Source organism: Lygodium microphyllum, chromosome 16 (assembly GCF_053477565.2).
Source record: "Lygodium microphyllum isolate KBCC chromosome 16, Lygodium_microphyllum_v1.1.10, whole genome shotgun sequence".
NCBI lineage: Eukaryota > Viridiplantae > Streptophyta > Polypodiopsida > Schizaeales > Lygodiaceae > Lygodium > Lygodium microphyllum.
This window is the reverse complement of record NC_141150.1, coordinates 52,448,016-52,465,777: the sequence shown is the minus strand read 5'-3', so window position 1 is coordinate 52,465,777 and position 17,762 is coordinate 52,448,016.

Here is a 17,762-nt window from a genome sequence, read left to right as displayed (position 1 = left end):
ATCTTGTGAAAGTTATTGAATGGTTTGTGAGAGTTTGGAATGGTTTGAGTATGAGTTATGTGGTTTTGATGACCTTCTGTAGGTCTTCTGTAGAGCTTCTGTTTCTGTTCTGTACTGTAGCTGTTCTGGTACTGTTCTGTGACTGTTCTGTATGTTTCTGTATGTGTTCTGATGGATGAGAGTGTAGCTTGGGAAAGTTTTCTAGCCTTGGAAAGAGGTGAATACAAGTGCAAAAGAGCTGAAAGAAGTGAAAGAAGTAGCTGTTGAAGACTCAAGTGAAGACTAGAGTGAAGTGATAGTAGTGAGCTATGAAAGGACATTGCAGTGGCTCTGGTGACTCTTCATATCAGACATACCTCTTGGGAGGGGTATCCACGACCTAAGAGGGATTATTGAGAGTGATTTTGAGAGATTGCAGTGAGGATATGATGTATTATTGATGGAGAGAGAGAGAGAGAGTCAGAGATAGCCAATTCTACTGAAATAGAGTGATTGTATATGAGAGATTGAGAGAGAAGACTATGAAGATATTGAAGATGAATACTATGTGACGTATTTCCATTCAAAGATGGTATATTCCTTTGCTTTCTTTGTTCTATTGATGGATTTTATGAAGATATTGAAGTATATGGTTGATTCTATCGAATCCGTGGGAGATCTACATGATGTTGCATGAAGATTTGTTGTGCATGGTGTTCTTTTCTTCATTGTGATCATATGAAACATGATAAAAAAGCTTGTTGATGTTACAAGATAGATTTTCTTACAAGAGAATTCCCTTTTCCTTTGTGTTCCTCTCGGGGCTCCATGTTTTTGGTGCGTAGCCGGGGAAAACTTGCCATCAACAAGCACCAGAAGAGGCTGAAAATGAAGGAAATGGCATTGCCAAGAAGAGAAGAATTCAATGGATGTTTGTAAAGTTCCTTCTTCCACTGAAGAGTTGGAATTTCTCATAATCAAAGCCACTTTCCACAAGAAGTTCATCCCACAATGGCGGAAACACATCACCATCATGATGCATGCTCTATGTGGTGGACAGTTTTGTCTTCCTGTTGAAGCAGCAGAAACTTGCATCTTGGTGGCAAACTGTTTGGGAACAAACTGAAGAGTAGAAACAGAGAGAATGACCATCCATGGAAGATTTGGCATTCATTGAGAAGTTTCCAGACAACATCAAGTGGAAGATTGTGAAGAAGCTTCAGGAGTCTTGGTCTGTAGAGGTTCACAAAGACAATAAGGAAAAGAGTTGGAATTTGTTTGTGGATGCTCAATAGCAAGATACATGGGATGCTTGGTGTACTGATAATCTTCTATTTGTTCAATTAGCAACCCACTGGAAGTTGGTAGACAGAGTGTTTTTCATAACATACACTGTTGAAACCATCAGAAGTTGGCATTACTATGATGATGGCACCACCACAATGCTTAGACTGATGCATTTTGACACCTTCAGAATCGAATACCTTCCTCAGTGCAGTGGCATGAAAGCAGAATTCAGGGACGTTGAAAAGAAAGAAGTAGAAGAAATGTTGGCAAGAGAGTCCTCCAGAGACTGAAGCCTTCTGTTAACCCTCTGTGGAGCACTAACAACATAGTGGAGCCACACCCCTGATGAATGACGCAATAAAAAGGCAAGCGTTAGAACGAGTCTAGAGGTATGTGAGAAGAGAGAAAGCAAAAATCAAGGCTGAGAATGAGCTCGCAGCAGAAGCCGCCTCTGACGCCCTTGCGGAACTCTTTACAGAAGTCCCAATTGTCAAGATTGTGGGAGAGAAGGAAGGAGTCTCGCTTGAAGCTTTCTTGCTTGCACAATAGGGGAAGACACACAAGGGTGGAGGCTGAAAAACAGTTTTCCTCTTCTTAGTTGTGTAAGCCAAAAGAACTCAAGTACAAAGAAATAGAAGAACCCTATATATGGGTCTCAAACCAAACTCAACTAACTAAGGTGGCATACTAACTGAGCCACAAAATAGAGTAGATAAGGATAGCTATCATGTAGCTATTATTCATGGGCGGTGTACCAACCGTGTCTGCAACTGACAAGTCGGTGACATAAATACACAAAGGTCACTCTGGCGTATCACGAGTGGAGCTCGATATCTCAACACTCCCTCTCGAGCTCAATCTCAATTTCTGCACACCAAGCAGGTCTCTAAACTTGCGCAGCTTCTTTGCGCCCAATGCCTTCGTGAATATGTCAGCTACCTGATCCTCTGTGCTAACATAAACTAGATCAATAAGACCTAGTAAAACCCTCTCTCGCACATAGTGATAATGCACCTCAATGTGCTTTGTTCTAGCATGATAGACTGGGTTATTTGCCAAGTGTATACTACTCATGTTGTCACAATAAATGACAACTAGTCCATCTGTAGACTGATGCATATCATAAAGTAGCTTATGCGACCAAGCTACCTCACATGCAGCCATTGCTGCACCCCTGTACTCAGCCTCTGTGCTCGACAAGGCAACTGTAGGCTGTTTCTTGCTGCTCCAAGTGACTGCAGCACTCCCAAAAGAGAACACATATCCAATGGTAGATCGTCTATTAGAAATACTACCAGCCCAATCAGCATCAGTGTATCCATGCAACTGTATCTGAAACCCAGTCTCATAAAATAGTCCATACTGCAATGTGGACTTCACATACCTGAGAATGCGTCTAGCCGCATCCAAATGTGGTTTCCTTGGAGCCTGCATAAACTGACTTACCAATCCAACAGCATAGCTCAAATCTGGCCTGGTAATAGTCATATAAATCAAACTTCCTACTATGCGTCTGTACATAGTAGGGTCTTCTAGAAGCTCACATGCATCTGTGCTCAGCTTCACATTCTGCTCCAAAGGAACTGAAATAGGCTTACAGCTTGTCATCCCATATTTGGACAGCATGTCCAATCCATACTGCCTCTGCAAGAGCTGTATCCCACTTGGTGATCTAATCACCTCAATGCCCAAGAAATAACGCAGCTCTCCCAAATCCTTCATCTCAAACTTCTGCTTCAATAGCATTTTCACATGAAGGATATCTTCATCACTGTCACCTGTCATAATCAAATCATCAACATAAATGACAAGTAGCATAATACCTTTCTCTGTTTTTCTCACATAAAGTGAGAAATCTGCCTTGGAAATCTGAAAGCCAATAGTGACAAGATACTGTCCTATCTTGTCAGACCATGCTCTAGGTGCTTGCTTCAAGCCATACAAGGCTTTCTTCAACCTGCAAACAAACTCAGGATGAACAGCATGCACATAACTTGGTGGTTGCTCCATATAGACCTCTTCTTGCAAATCACCATGCAAGAAGGCATTCTTTACATCCATCTGATGTAAAGACCATCCCTTTGATGTAGCCATAGCAATGACTGCTCTTACGGTTGCCATCCTTGCAACCAGACTGAATGTTTCTTCATAGTCAATGCCATATGTTTGTGCATACCCCTTGACTACTAATCTTGCCTTGTATCTATTCACAGAACCATCTGCATTGTGCTTCACCTTATAAACCCACTTACAGCCAATTGCATTTTTACCTTTAGGCAAAGGTACCAATTCCCATGTAGCATTTGCTTCCAAGGCATCCATTTCTTCATCCATGGCTTTCTCCCATTTTTCTTTTCCCATGGCTTCCTCAAAAGAAGTGGGTTCTGGTTCCTGTATCACTTTAACCATATATGCATAGTGAATGGCTGTAAATCCATCATATTTCAGCCTATCCGCAGGATACCTAGTTCTCGTAGACCTGCGCAAAGTAGGTTCACTCCCAGGTGCTCTCAAAACATCCCTGGTCTTCCTTACTCCAGGTGTAACAATAGAAGGAATACCCAACTCATCATCAATGCTCTGTTCTGAGCCACTGGATTCACCATCCACATAAGAGTGACCTGCATTCACATCAAACATGGGCTGATCAACCTTCTCTTTTCCTTTTCGTGATACCTGCATACCACTATCTGCATTACTTTGAGAAGATTCTTCTGATCTCAATCTGCCTGTCCATGGCGAAGAATGTGAATCACTACTAAAGGATGCTCCAGGTCCACTAATATTTTGTGACTGCTGCTGTGAATTTTGTGCAGCATTACCATTTTGTGCATCTCCATCATCAATCACATTTACTGGTTTATACCAGCTACTCATCTCATCAAAAACAACATCTCTGCTCACTGTAAACTTATGAGTAGAAGGGTTATAGCATCTATACCCTTTCTGCTGCAGAGAGTAACCAATAAAGATGCACTTCTCAGCTTTTGGATCCAACTTGGATCTCAACTCATCTGGCACATGTACATAGGCAATGCAACAAAAAATTTTCAATTGAGAAATATCTGGTTTCCTACCAGTATACCTCTCCTCTGGAGTCATTCCATGTATTGCTGCAGTGGGAGTCTTGTTCATTATGTAGACTGCTGTAGCAACTGCTTCAGCCCAATAAAAATCTGGCAAGTCCTTTTCATTGAGCATGGCACGAGATACCTCTCCAATATGCCTGTTTTTCCTTTCTGCAATTCCATTTTGTTGTGGGGTATGACTGCATGAATATTGCTGCTTTATGCCATGCTCCTGCAGGAACCTTGCAAACTCATTTGAGAGGTACTCTCCCCCTCCATCTGACCTTAGGCATTTTATCTGTAGGCCTGTTTCTTTTTCAACCATCGCTTTAAGAGTTTTGAAATGCCCAAAAACTTCACTTTTCTTTTTCATAAAATACACCCAAACTTTTTTGCTATAGTCATCAATAAAACTGACAAAATAATGACAGCCTCCAAGAGATGCAGCTTTAGTTGTCCACACATCAGAGTGGATTAATTCCAGTGGCTTCTTACTCTCTTGAACATGTCTAGGAAATGGTTTCCTTGCCTGTTTTCCAAACTGACAGGCTTCACATACCTTATGCATTTCTGCAACCTTGAATTTCGGCAAACCTGCAACAATATTTTGGGCCTGCATTGATTTAAGTCGCTGTATATTAACATGACCAATGCGTTTATGCCAGATATCAATATCTGCAACTACACCGGTCCCATGTGCAAACATTGCTGCACTCAATTCAGACATGTCTGCATCCAATGTAAACATTCTGCCCTTCTTCTTTCCTTTTGCTATCAAGCGACCTTTATTTTTCATATCCTCAACAAGGCATCCATGAGGATTAAATCTGACCTGCAAGCCCTGCTCAACCATTTGACCAACAGAAACCAGATTCTTGGTGATATTCGGGACATGAAATACATCGGACATGTATTTCTTTTTCCCATCCTGCATAGACAAAGGAATTTTTCCAATCTGCACAATAGGATGTGCAGTATCATCACCAGTCTCCACAAATCCTGGTTTTTCCATTTTCCTTGCATCCTCCATCCATTCTGCATGACCTGTCATATGGTTTGATGCACCTGAGTCAACATACCATACATCGTTGCTTTCTTCTGCACTTGTCACAGAATTGTTCGTATGTTGCACCATAAACAGATGCTCATTTCTGTCATCACCCTGTCTACTAGAGGATGTATAATTTCCTTGTTGCAGTTTTTCATTCATGATGTCATTCTGCTTTTTATAGCAGTCTTTAGCCATATGACCCATTTTACCACAATAGTAGCATTCAACATTACTGTTTGCATTTTGGCCTCTTTGCCATCCACCACGACCTCTTTGGCTCCCCCTGCCTCTAGAGTTACCACGTCCTCCTCCATAGGATTGGTTTTCTTGAGTTTGCTGCATATTCTAATTTCTACCACGGCCTCCATATCGGCCTCCTCTACCTCTGCCTCTACCTCTTCCAGCATTTGAGTAGAAGACAGCTTCTTTTGAAGTTCCTCCTGAAGAAGATGCACCACCATTTCTTTGCTCCTCAGAAATTAGAAGAGCAATCAACTCCTCAAAATCAGAAAATCTTTCACGAACTGAAATGGATGTCCGAAACTGTGCATAATCCTTTCCTAGACCATTCAAGGTCACAGAGACTAAATCATCATCTTCCACTGGTGACCCAATGGAAGCAAGTGCATCTGCAATCTTCTTCACCTTCATGTGGTAGTCGTTGATGCTCATATTTTCTCTTTGCACATTGTGCAACCCTTGCTTGAGCTGCATTTTCCTGGCTTGCGTATTTGTGCTATACATTTTTGACAAAGTATCCCATACCTCCTTTGGCGTACTTACATCCTGAATATGCACAATCATAGAGTCTGAAATGCTGATAGACAGCCAATACATAACTTTCCTGGCTCTCTCATGCCATGCTTTAAATGCCTGCATTTGCTGTTGATTGGGAACATCAGGAAGAACTGGTTCTTCTTCATTTCCTGCAACAAATTCCCAATATCATTTTTCCATAAGGAAATTCGTCATTCTAAACTTCTATGCTTGGAAGTTGTTCTTGTCAAGCTTTTCAGTGACAATTTGTGAAAGAGAATCAGATGCCATTACAGAAGACTGCACAAAATTCTATCACTGCAAAAACCACAGCTTCACCCTCACAAGGGAAAATCTGCAAAACTGGCGAAAGTGGTATTTGACCACACAGTCACTTCCTAGTGACGATTTTGCATCAACAGGCAACAGGGATGATTCTGTAACTCCCAATGTCTCTGTGCACAAGCATACAATGCAAATTTTACAGTAACTATTCACTGACCTGTAGAACAGTGGCTGCACAGCATAAAACTGGGCCTTATCCTGAGTGCATGCAAAAAACTTCCGCCTCCAAAATAGGCCTCGAAATGGCCTCAAATCGAAAAAACAAGGTCGCCAAGGGCTAAAGCCATCTCCTGCAGCATACACTGCCCTCTTGCTTCACCGCGAAGGGCGTCTCAACCTGAGACAATGCACTCCTGCACTTTTCGGCTGTGCTACCTGCAGAGATCTGCTCCCAAAATAGAAAATGAAAGCAACACTGCTCCTCTTACCAGAACATCGCGAGCTTGGCTTGCTTTCTTGAGCTCCTTACCACGAACAAGGCTCTGATACCATGTCAAGATTGTGGGAGAGAAGGAAGGAGTCTCGCTTGAAGCTTTCTTGCTTGCACAATGGGGGAAGACACACAAGGGTGGAGGCTGAAAAACAGTTTTCCTCTTCTTAGTTGTGTAAGCCAAAAGAACTCAAGTACAAAGAAATAGAAGAACCCTATACATGGGTCTCAAACCAAACTCAACTAACTAAGGTGGCATACTAACTGAGCCACAAACTAGAGTAGATAAGGATAGCTATCATGTAGCTATTATTCATGGGCGGTGTATCAACCGCGTTTGCAACTGACAAGTCGGTGACATAAATACACAACGGTCACTCTGGCGTATCACGAGTGGAGCTCGATATCTCAACACCAATGGCACATCAAGCCCTTCCTCCTCCTGCTGGAGGTCCACTTCCAAGCCAGATCCGTCCTGGAAATATTGATGACAGGCCAGCGAATGTAGTCCCATTGCCAGTTTTTAAGGGAGAGTACAATGAAGACCTCAATCTTCATGTAGCAGAGTTTATGGTAGCATGTGTGGCTAACAATGCCAGAACCCCTGAGCATTGGTTAGCAATATTCCCCACCACTTTCAAGGGCGCGGCGTTTCAGTGGTATGAGAGACAAGTAGTAGGAACTTTTGGCACATGGGACGACCTGAAGTTGGCATTCCTCACTAAATTCAGGCGTGAAGGTTTTGAAGAGCGGATGCGAGAGGAATTTATGAACCTAAGTTAGTCCTCTGGAGAAAGAGTAGAAGCTTATGTCTCACGAATGGAATCCATCTTTAAGAGATGGACTAACCATAATCTAGATGATGGCATTCAGAAGGGGGTGTTTCTCAAAGGATTACAACCAGAAGTCCGTAAGTTTGTGGAGCTACAAAGACCAGCCACCCTACAAGCTGCAACAGAAGGTGCAAGACTGTACGATGAAGTGGAAGCTAGACTAGAGATGAATTCAGGAAGAGGAGTCCTACCTCCTCTGATGCCAGGAATGATGTACCCACCAAATGCAGTTCCAAGGACTGTTCCCTACCCTTACCAACAGATGCCCCCAGTATCACAGTACAGTGCACCAAATCCACAGTGGCCACAATCCATGCCTCAAATGGTGGTTGAACCACAACAACAATGGTCCCAACCAATTTCCTCAATGCCAAGTCAGCAGCAACAGTGGAACTCTACCAACTGGAGCCAACAGCCAACAGTTCAAACAGGAGCTCTGAATCAGAACTAGAACAGAGATCCCTCTGTACCAACCCAACCGGTTTATGCAGTGATTACAGAGACTCCTCAAAACCCTACTGCCAATGCCTCAGGAGGTGAAAGCTTGAAGGACTCCTTATTCAACTCAGTTGCAAATATCAAAAAGAAGTTGATGGATGTGATTACAGAGCAGCTACAGATGCTAAAAGTGAATACCGCGAGCATAACCAATGTTGCAGGAGTAGGAAGAGATGTGATGCGGTCAAATACTTGGTGTGGTAAGTGTCATCAAGCAGGCCATTTAGCTACCGAATGTACACGAAAACCAACTATTCCTGGGGCCTTCTGTTCCTACTGTTTGCGGAAGAACCATACAGAAGACATTTGCTCTCTGAAGGAGATGCATGATAGGAGAAGGAAGGAAGAAGATGCAAGATTCAACTTGCTGGAATCCAAAATGACAACATAGGATATTTGACCCAAGCCTAGAGAGTTTGGTCCTAATTTTGGACCCAGAAGATTTCCTTCCCAAAGTTACAGAGGAAGACAGTCTGGCGGTGGTCAGAGATCAAAAGTGGAGTGTTACAGATGCGGAGAAAAGGGACACATTTCACCAAATTGTCCAAATCCTAGAAGGTCAGTGGATTACAAGCCCTTATGCAGTCGATACAAAGGAGAAGGCCACATTGCAAAAGACTGTCCAAGCCCAGCCCCAGTGAAAAATAGTGCTACTGAAAGTCCGGCCAAGGCTCAAGAGCCTACCTCCAATTTAGTGGAATTGGAAGTTGCTGCCATCACGTGTGCAAAGCAGAAGGAACCACCTATCCAGAAAGAAAATAACCCTCCAGCCAGATTAGTGAAGTTCAATCTTCCACCAGAAGAACAGAACAGAACAGAGCCTAACAGTGCCGTACAGAGCACTACAGTGCCACAGAGTTACAGAGACAGTTACAGAGAAAGGACCAGAGGTCCAGGATACAGAAGAGGAGGAAGTGCCGCAAGTAGCAGAAGAAGTTCCCATGATTCCCCTATTGGAAGAAAGAGGGAAAATGAAAATGGGTGTTGCCCCATTCCCTAACCGGTTAGAGAAGCCAGTGGATCCTATTAAGGAATACGATCTGGTCAGAGATCTAGATACCTTTAAACCAAACCTCACATTCCGACAATTATTGATGTTGTCTCCCAGTTGCCGAAAAAGGTTCAAAAGTATACTGACACGAAGGCGTGGCTTAAGGATTGCTCCCTCAATAGCAACAAAGTTCAACAAGGCTCTAGAGCCTGTAAAAGAAGTGGATGTAGCTAACGCCTTCCTAGATCCGGGTACTGCAGAGACTGGCGTGTGGATAGAAGGCTGCTTCATTTCAAATGCACTGATTGATGGTGGTTCATCAGTAAACATTATGACGGATGTTACAATGAAGGATCTAGGCTTACAAGGTGTGCAACCCACCCAATGGCTCATCAGACTGGCGGATCAGAGTAGAATCAAGCCTTTGGGTATTCTCCCATATGTGAAGACTACAGTGGCTGGAAAAGATTATTGGCTAACCTATCTGGTGGTGAAGCCAAACTCTTATGGTACATCCTATCCTCTGTTACTAGGCAAACCATGGCTTTTTGAAGCCCGAGCAAGGACGGATTGGTTCAAAGGAACCTTGACCTTGGGTAGAGGACCCAACAAAGTGGTGCTGAAACTGTATGGTTCTCAAAAAGGACATGGATCCACCTCCTTGGAATTATCTTCTGACTCCCCTAATGAGGCTATAAATGGAACATCAGTAGACGAAGATACTGTCAAACAGATCCTTCCCAAGAAAACAATGGCACGTTCCTTAACAGTGGATACTGTAAGCCGACTCCCAAAAGATGCAAAGCCATTATCAATGGGTGAATACTTCCTGCCTGAACCGGGAATGACTTCTGAAATCACTTTTGACAGTGAGATAGAAGCATGGATGTACTGCTCTCCCTATTACATGGTCATAGCAGAAGCAGAAGCAGAGACAGAGGCAGAAGAGGAAACAGAGAATCTGTTTTTCTGTTTACAGAGCACCTACGGAGACAGAAGCAGAGACAGAAACAGAAACAGAAGCAGAGACAGAAGCAGAGACAGAAGCAGAGACAGAGACAGAAGAGGATGGATATGATATGGACGAATAAGGTTATGAAAGTGATCCAGAAGAGTCTATTCCACCCGAAGAGGATACATTTGGAGAAGAAGTTTTAGAAGCATCAGAAGCAGACGAGCTCATGCTATGGGACAGAATGGCAATGGTACCATTTGGTCTGGTAAATGGATCTTTTCATATGCAAAATATTTATAAGAAATGGGTTAAGAAGAACAAGCCGTCTTTCAGCAGTGGCTCATGCCGTTCTCACCCATCCTTGCCAAAGAAAGATGATGATGATGCACCGTGCCAACAAGCACCAGTCCCGCCAACCCAACAGGTATCAGAGGGTCTCTATTATGTGACGTTCCTGGATGTGTCATCTTCCGAAGAGGAGTCTTCAAGCCAAGAGGTAATTAATTTTGAAACCAAACCCGAAACAGCTCTAATCCCATTTCAACATCTTAAGGAGCAACCTAAGTTTCCACCAAAAGAAGAAGTTGGTTCTAGTGGGACATCAGAAGAGGACACCACTCCCTTGAAGGAGTCGGATCTGTACCCAGAAGCAGTCCGTGGGACCTTCATCCGTGAAGTAGAAGGTGAAAGGCAGTTAACCTTTGTGGATGCAGAAGGCACTGAACGCCACTTGAAGGTGGGTAGCAACCTTCCAGAAGAGGAGTTGTCAACCTTGTACAACTTGTTGAAAGAAAATTTGGACGTGTTTGCATGGTCCTACAAAGACCTAAAGGGGATTGATCCCACAATATGTCAGCATCATATTGACTTGGAGCCTGATGCCAAGCCAGTATGGCAACGACAGAGGCGAATGAACTCGAATTATTCCACATTGGTGAAAGCGGAGCTGCTGAAGCTTCTGGAAGCCGAGTTCATCTATCCAGTGGCAAATAGTGAATGGGTTTCACCCATCGTGGTTGTACCCAAGAAGAATGGAAAGCTTCGAATATGTGTGGACTTCCGCAAGTTGAATTCCAAGACGAAGAAGGATCACTTTCCTATCCCTTTCACAGACCAACTGTTGGACACAGTGGCAGGACATGAGCTTTATTCCCTTCTGGATGGATTTAGGGGATACAACCAAGTCCAAATCGCAGAAGAGGACCAATCCAAAACAACCTTCACCACAGAATGGGGGACCTACGCTTACCGAGTGATGCCATTTGGGCTCTGCAATGCCCCTACTACTTTCCAGCGAGTCATGATGGCCGCATTCCAAAATCATCTGCACGATTTTGTTGAAGTATATTTGGATGACTTCTGTGTCTATAGTTTGATCCGTGAACACTGGGAACACCTGGAACAATGCTTTGACCGATGCTGGGAGTATGGGATTTCCCTCAACCCCGGCAAATGCATCTTTGGGGTCTCTTCTGGAGTTCTGTTGGGCCACATTGTCTCTGCACAAGGGATATCAACAGACCCTGCAAAGATCGAAAAGATTGCAGCTCTGACAGCACCCACCAACCTCAAACAATTGAGGGGATTCTTAGGCCATGTGGGTGGTTACTACAGAAGTTTCATAGCTCATTTCGCAACAAAGGCAACCTCCTTGCACAAGCTTTTGAGGAAAGATGCAGAGTTTACTTGGACGGAAGAATGTGACAAAGCCTTCCACACTCTGAAGCAGTGTCTGATTGAGGCACCCATTCTGCAACCTCCTGATTGGACGAAAGAGTTCCATGTACACACTGATGCATCTATTGAAGGCTTAGGTGCTGTCCTCTGCCAAAAGGGTTCCTCGAAGCTGGATCAACCGATCTATTATGCAAGCCGAAAAGTAACTGATAGGGAACGGAACTATACAGTGACAGAGCTGGAGTGCTTGGCAATGGTGTTTGCCCTAGAGAAGTTCCGCCATTACCTCCTATCCACCCACTTTAAATTTTATGTGGATCATGAGGCCCTGTCCTTCCTGATGAACAAAGCAGATGTGAAAGGACGAATGATGAGATGGCTCCTTCTATTTCAGGAGTTCGACTTTGAGGTGATTACTAAGCCTGGTCGTTCCCATGTTCTGGCTGATCATCTGTCGCGTATCCCACAAACTGCATATGAGGAGCAGGATGATCCAGACCTCCCTGATGCTTCCCTATTCTTGGTAGAAACTGTAACTCCCTAGTATGCAGACATTGCCAATCTGCTGGCAACCCAACAGTACCCTCCTGGCACTTCTAGTCGGGAAAGGAAGAAGCTCATGTTAGAATCAGCCCCCTACACCCTATTAGGCAATGCACTGTACAAGAAAGGCAAAGATGAAGTGCTCCAAAGATGTGTTGCAGGAAATGAGATTGGGATTGTTCTGAAGGCTTGCCATGACTAGCCATGTGGAGGTCACTTTGTAGGAGAAGCTACAGCCAGGAAGGCTCTGCTAGCAGGATATTGGTGGCCTACCATCCATAATGATGCCTGTGATTACTGTAAAATATGTGATGCTTGTCAGAGAATGGGGAAACCCACCAAGACAAGTGCCATGCCACTGCAACCTATCCTTCCTTTGAAGCCGTTTGAGAAGTGGGGCATTGACTTCGTAGGTCCGATCGATCCTCCTACCAGAAGGAAACAAAACCGATACATCCTCGTATGTACGGATTATATTACAAAGTGGTGTGAAGCTAAAGCCCTAAAGCGGGATGATGGTAACAGCATGGCCCTATTCATGTACAAGAATATCATCACCCATTTTGGCAGTCCCTTAGAGCTGGTAAGTGACAGAGGCACTCATTTCCTTAACAAAGTCATGGAAGAGTTAACAGAGTTATATAAGATCCGCCATCGCAAGTCCACTCCTTATTACCCTAGAGCCAACGGCCAAGTCGAAGTCACCAATCGCATCCTCTGCTCGATTCTGACAAGAACAATTGCCGCCCATCGTTGTGATTGGGATGATCGACTTACAGAGGCCCTCTGGGCATATAGAACCTCCCATAAAGCAGCAACAGGACAGACATCTTTCCAGCTGGTGTATGGTACAGAAGCTGTTTTTCCTGTTGAACTGGAATTACCCTCTTTAAGAGTGGCTATCAAAGAGCGTTTGGGGGACGATGATTCACTGCAACGCCGTCTCCTGCACCTGGAATGTTTGGACGAAATTCGTAGGATGGCTCTACAGTGCATGGAAGCTACGCAAGCTCGACGCAAGGCTTACCATGATAGCTTCATCAAGCACAAGGAGTTCAAAGAAGGTGATTTGGTCCTAGCCTATGATTCACGATTTGGCAAGTTTCCTGGCAAGCTCCAATAGCAGTGGATGGGCCCCTATAAGGTACTTGCCGTCAACTCTAATGGCTCTATCCAAGTGCAGACCGTTGATGCCTCTGATGATCCCTTTCTGATGATCAATGGATATCGCCTAAAGAAGTACTTCCCTCCTTGGGGATCTTGACAATCGCGGTCACTTGTTCCTTTCCCTCGTTGGCGCGGCACTGTTCTTCTTATGATGCTACTTTTGATAGCCGTTCTTCAGTCACTCCTGATGAGGTGGACACAACCCTCTGTCCCCTCAAATCCCCCTTCCAGCCTTGATCTCTTATCCTCTATTTTCCACCAGCGACAGTGGCGAGGTTGGTTGTGACAAATGGTCTTTCTACCATTCCCTTGCTCAATTCGGAAAAAAAAAATTATACATATCGGTCATGGGAGAAAAGGACTTAGGTCCCTGTCATGCCGACCTATTCTTCGAGAAAAGGTGGAAACACCCTTGGGAATAGGGGAAAACAGAAAGAAAAAAAATATATTTAAAAAAAGAAGACAAAAAAAAGAAAAAAAAAACAAATCTGTTATGAGAGAAAAGGAAGCAATTCCCTGTCATAGCAGGCCTCGTCCAAGAAAAGGTGGTAAACACCCTTGGGCGAGAAGCTGGCTGTGGAAAAGGTGGCAACACCCAGTAGTCCAGAAATTGGTTCATTAATTGATATCCCCAGGATCCAATTCCGCAGCTACCTCCCTTGGTACGCTGTGTCCTGGGTCTTTCTGCAGAGTGTCTACCTGTCCTCTAGCAAACGACATGTTTCTCTCCAACACAACGATTCGATTTGATGGCTACCTCCTTGGGTATGCCTCTTCAACAACTGATGACGCGATCTTCATCGACAAACAATCGAGTGATGTGAGCTTTCATCCTAACCGGATGGGGGACGTGAGTATGGTTGCCCTCCTATAACTATCAACAGAGAGTGAGACAGAGGGTGGGGCGAGAGACCAGTCTTTTCCCTTCAAATCAAATGAGAGGTGAGAAGTGTGAATGAAGTGTTGCACGCACGGGATGGGCCTCTCAATGCACAAAGCACAATTTGTTTCTGTGCACTGCACCATAAGGCTCCCTGGCCTTCCTTCTTGCACTGTATGCCGGCACAGGTCGGGATGCACCATTGCACCATCCAATGCGCACAAGGCATACAACCTTTACACAAGTGATTGTGAGGGTAATATCAAGGGGTTTCAGAAAAAGGCTGCCCTCCTGTAACTATCAACAGAGCATGAGACAGAGGGTGGGATGAGTGTGACTGGAATTTCTTCAATCAATTACCGAGAGGTGAGATTGAGGGACGTTACGACCCTTGGAGTCAGGTATGTTTCCGTTTCCCTATGCACCCACGGGATGGGTCTTTGCCGTCATCACAAGACACGCCACCCTGTTCTGTACATTGCACTATAAGGCTCCCTTGCCTTCCTCCTTGCACTTATGCCAGACGGGTTGGATGCACTAATGCACCATCAACTGTGCACTTTGGCATACTCCTTCTGCACCATTCTCCCTTGTCGATTCCTCAACCGGGTACGCGATATGGGTTTCAATCCTTATTCCTCGAGTGATATTAGTCATGGGGTGAGTGACTGTTCTTTCATTCCATTTGAATGATTGTGAGTTGAGTGCAATATCCCTCATCATCGACAACGCATTTCCTGCGATTCCTTTAATCAACTACCTCCCCAGGTGCTGCCGCGTGGTCCCTTCCATGATGGATATGTGCCGAGAAGATGCCTTGGTACCTCCCGAAGCTGACTACAACACTGGACGTGCCATCGACACTCAACCTTGCGTCTTGACGAAATGGGCCAAGTTTTTCTAACCCTACACCTTCTGTTTCCCCGTGACGTTCATGTTTTAAGTGTGGGGAAGTTAGTGGATGGTCTGTGGCGTGGTCCTAGGTCCCTGTTGCTCGGTTAACCCTATCCATCGAGGTCTTAAGTGTGGGGACGCGTCCCTGCGCGTCTACATTGCATATCCTCTGCATATGCCTTACCCCGCTCATGCATGTATGCCATGACTTGCTTTTACCCTAATGGGATCCCTTTCCACCCACCGGTTATGTTCCACCCACCTTTGGGGCTGTTCTCTTGCAGTTTTTTGTTATTCCTTGATTTTGAGGTCCTGTAATGTGAATGCACCCTACGTTCACCGAAGTCCAAATCCAACCTTATAGCCCTGTTCCTCCCTTTGAACTGACCATTTTTCCTTTTTACCTACCCCTGTTCTGGTGCACGATTTTCGAGTTATTAATTTTTGAAGCATTTTGCGTAAATTAGCCGGTTTTCCATGTGAACGCGCTTTTCTTGCTTTGGAACCATGATCTGACATGATAGCCCTACCAACCACTTTTCCCCTGACATTTTTCCTTTTTACTCCGTGTCATTCTGATACACGGTTTGTCCATTATTAATTTTTCGATTTTTTTACGACTTTTTCGTGCGTCTTTTTGACATTTTTCCATGTGAACCTGCCCTGTTTGCATCGAAATTCCAATTTGATTTGACAGCTGTGTCCCCTGTGTCTTCCCCTACCTTTTTCCTTTTTCCTCCACCCTTTTTTGACTTCCGGATTTTTACTTATTAATTTTTCAATGAGTTTTTGGGTGTATTTTTGGATTTTTTGCATGTGAACCCCTCCTCCTTCCACCGGAACTGCGGTTTACCATGACAACCCTGTGCCATTCCTTCCTGCGGACATTTTTCCTTCTTACTGCATGTCATTCCGGTGAACGGTTCGTCCAATATTAATTTCTGATCCCATTTTTGGGTTTATTTTTTGGGTTTTTTCCACGTGAACACGTCTTATCTCAGTCGGCATTATGTTTTGATATGATAGGATTGTCGGGCACGTCTTTCTGCACAGTTTTCCTTTTTTCTGCACCTCATCCGACGCACGGATTTTCCGATATTAATTTTTAATTGTGTTTTTTGGTTCATTTTTTGTGTTTTTTGCACGTGACCGCCCTTTCCCCCCCCGGAACCTCCGTCATATATTTTCCTTGTTTTTCCCCTATCGTCCTGTCCACTTTTTGTTTTTACGCTATTTCGTTTTGACGTCCGGATTGGGAGTTATTAAATTTTCGTTATTTTTATGTGTTTTTCGCGCACCCGTCTTGCGCGTGAACGCGCCCTTTTTCGATTTTACGCGTCTTAACGCGCCCCGGTCGCATCCGCATGTCTCGTCCTCGTATCCGGGCGTCCATTCAATCTCGTCACGGCAAATTTTTTTACCGTCGCCCCGCGCACGCGCGCGGGGCGAGGGGGTACCCCCCTTGCATGGGCCCCTGCCCATTAACCCTTCCCTCTTCCCCTTGGGCACCCCCCCTATACCCTACCCACCCCTCCCCCTACCCTTCCCCTTGGGTATCCCCCTACCCACCCCGACCCCTCCCTACCCTAACCGCCCCCCCTTCCCCCCCCCCCTCCCCCCCCCCCTTCCTCTCCCTATTCCTGCGTACCCCCCTCTCTATCTCCTCCTTCCTCCCTGCCATCTCCACCCCCCTACCCGCCTCCTTCTCTGCCCCTCTCCTCTCCTTCCCCTCCTTCCCCTTCCTCTTCCCCTTATCGCCAACCGCCAGGGGCCGCCGGACGCCATTGCCAATCGCTAGGAAACGCAGGACGCCGCCCGCCGAAATGCAGGACGCCGTCTGCCCCGGCTGCCACATGCTCCCTCGCCGCCAGTCTCTCGTCGTCAGCAGGAGCCGCCCGTCGCCCACCTGATACTGCCGCCTCCGGCCCAACCCGTCAGATGATGCCGCCTCCGGCCAGACCCGTCAGCCGCCTGCCCCGCTCGCGCCGCCTCGCCCTCCACGCCGTCAGCCACCCCTCATCCGCCGCCGCTGACGCCTCCGCCGCCCTCCTCCTCTTCCACCTCCTCCTCCTCCTTAACTAACCTAAGTGGTCTTTACTTTTCCTTTACTGGATTCACTTCTTTTGGGGGACTCTTCCGTACGCATTTCTGCATTACATACACACCCCTTTCAGGTATTTATTTTATGTGCTTTATTTATTTTCATTTCCCCCTTGATCACAAATTAATTGTTAAAATCAACTCTTTATTCACCCACAGTTTCCACGCGCATTCGCGCTCAACACATACATAATTTTTAATTAAAATCAACCCGCCGTTCACTTAGCACGCACTACGTGCGCTACAGAGGCACTTTAATTTTTAATTAAAATGAGCCAGCCGTCACATGAGCACGCACTGGCAAAAAA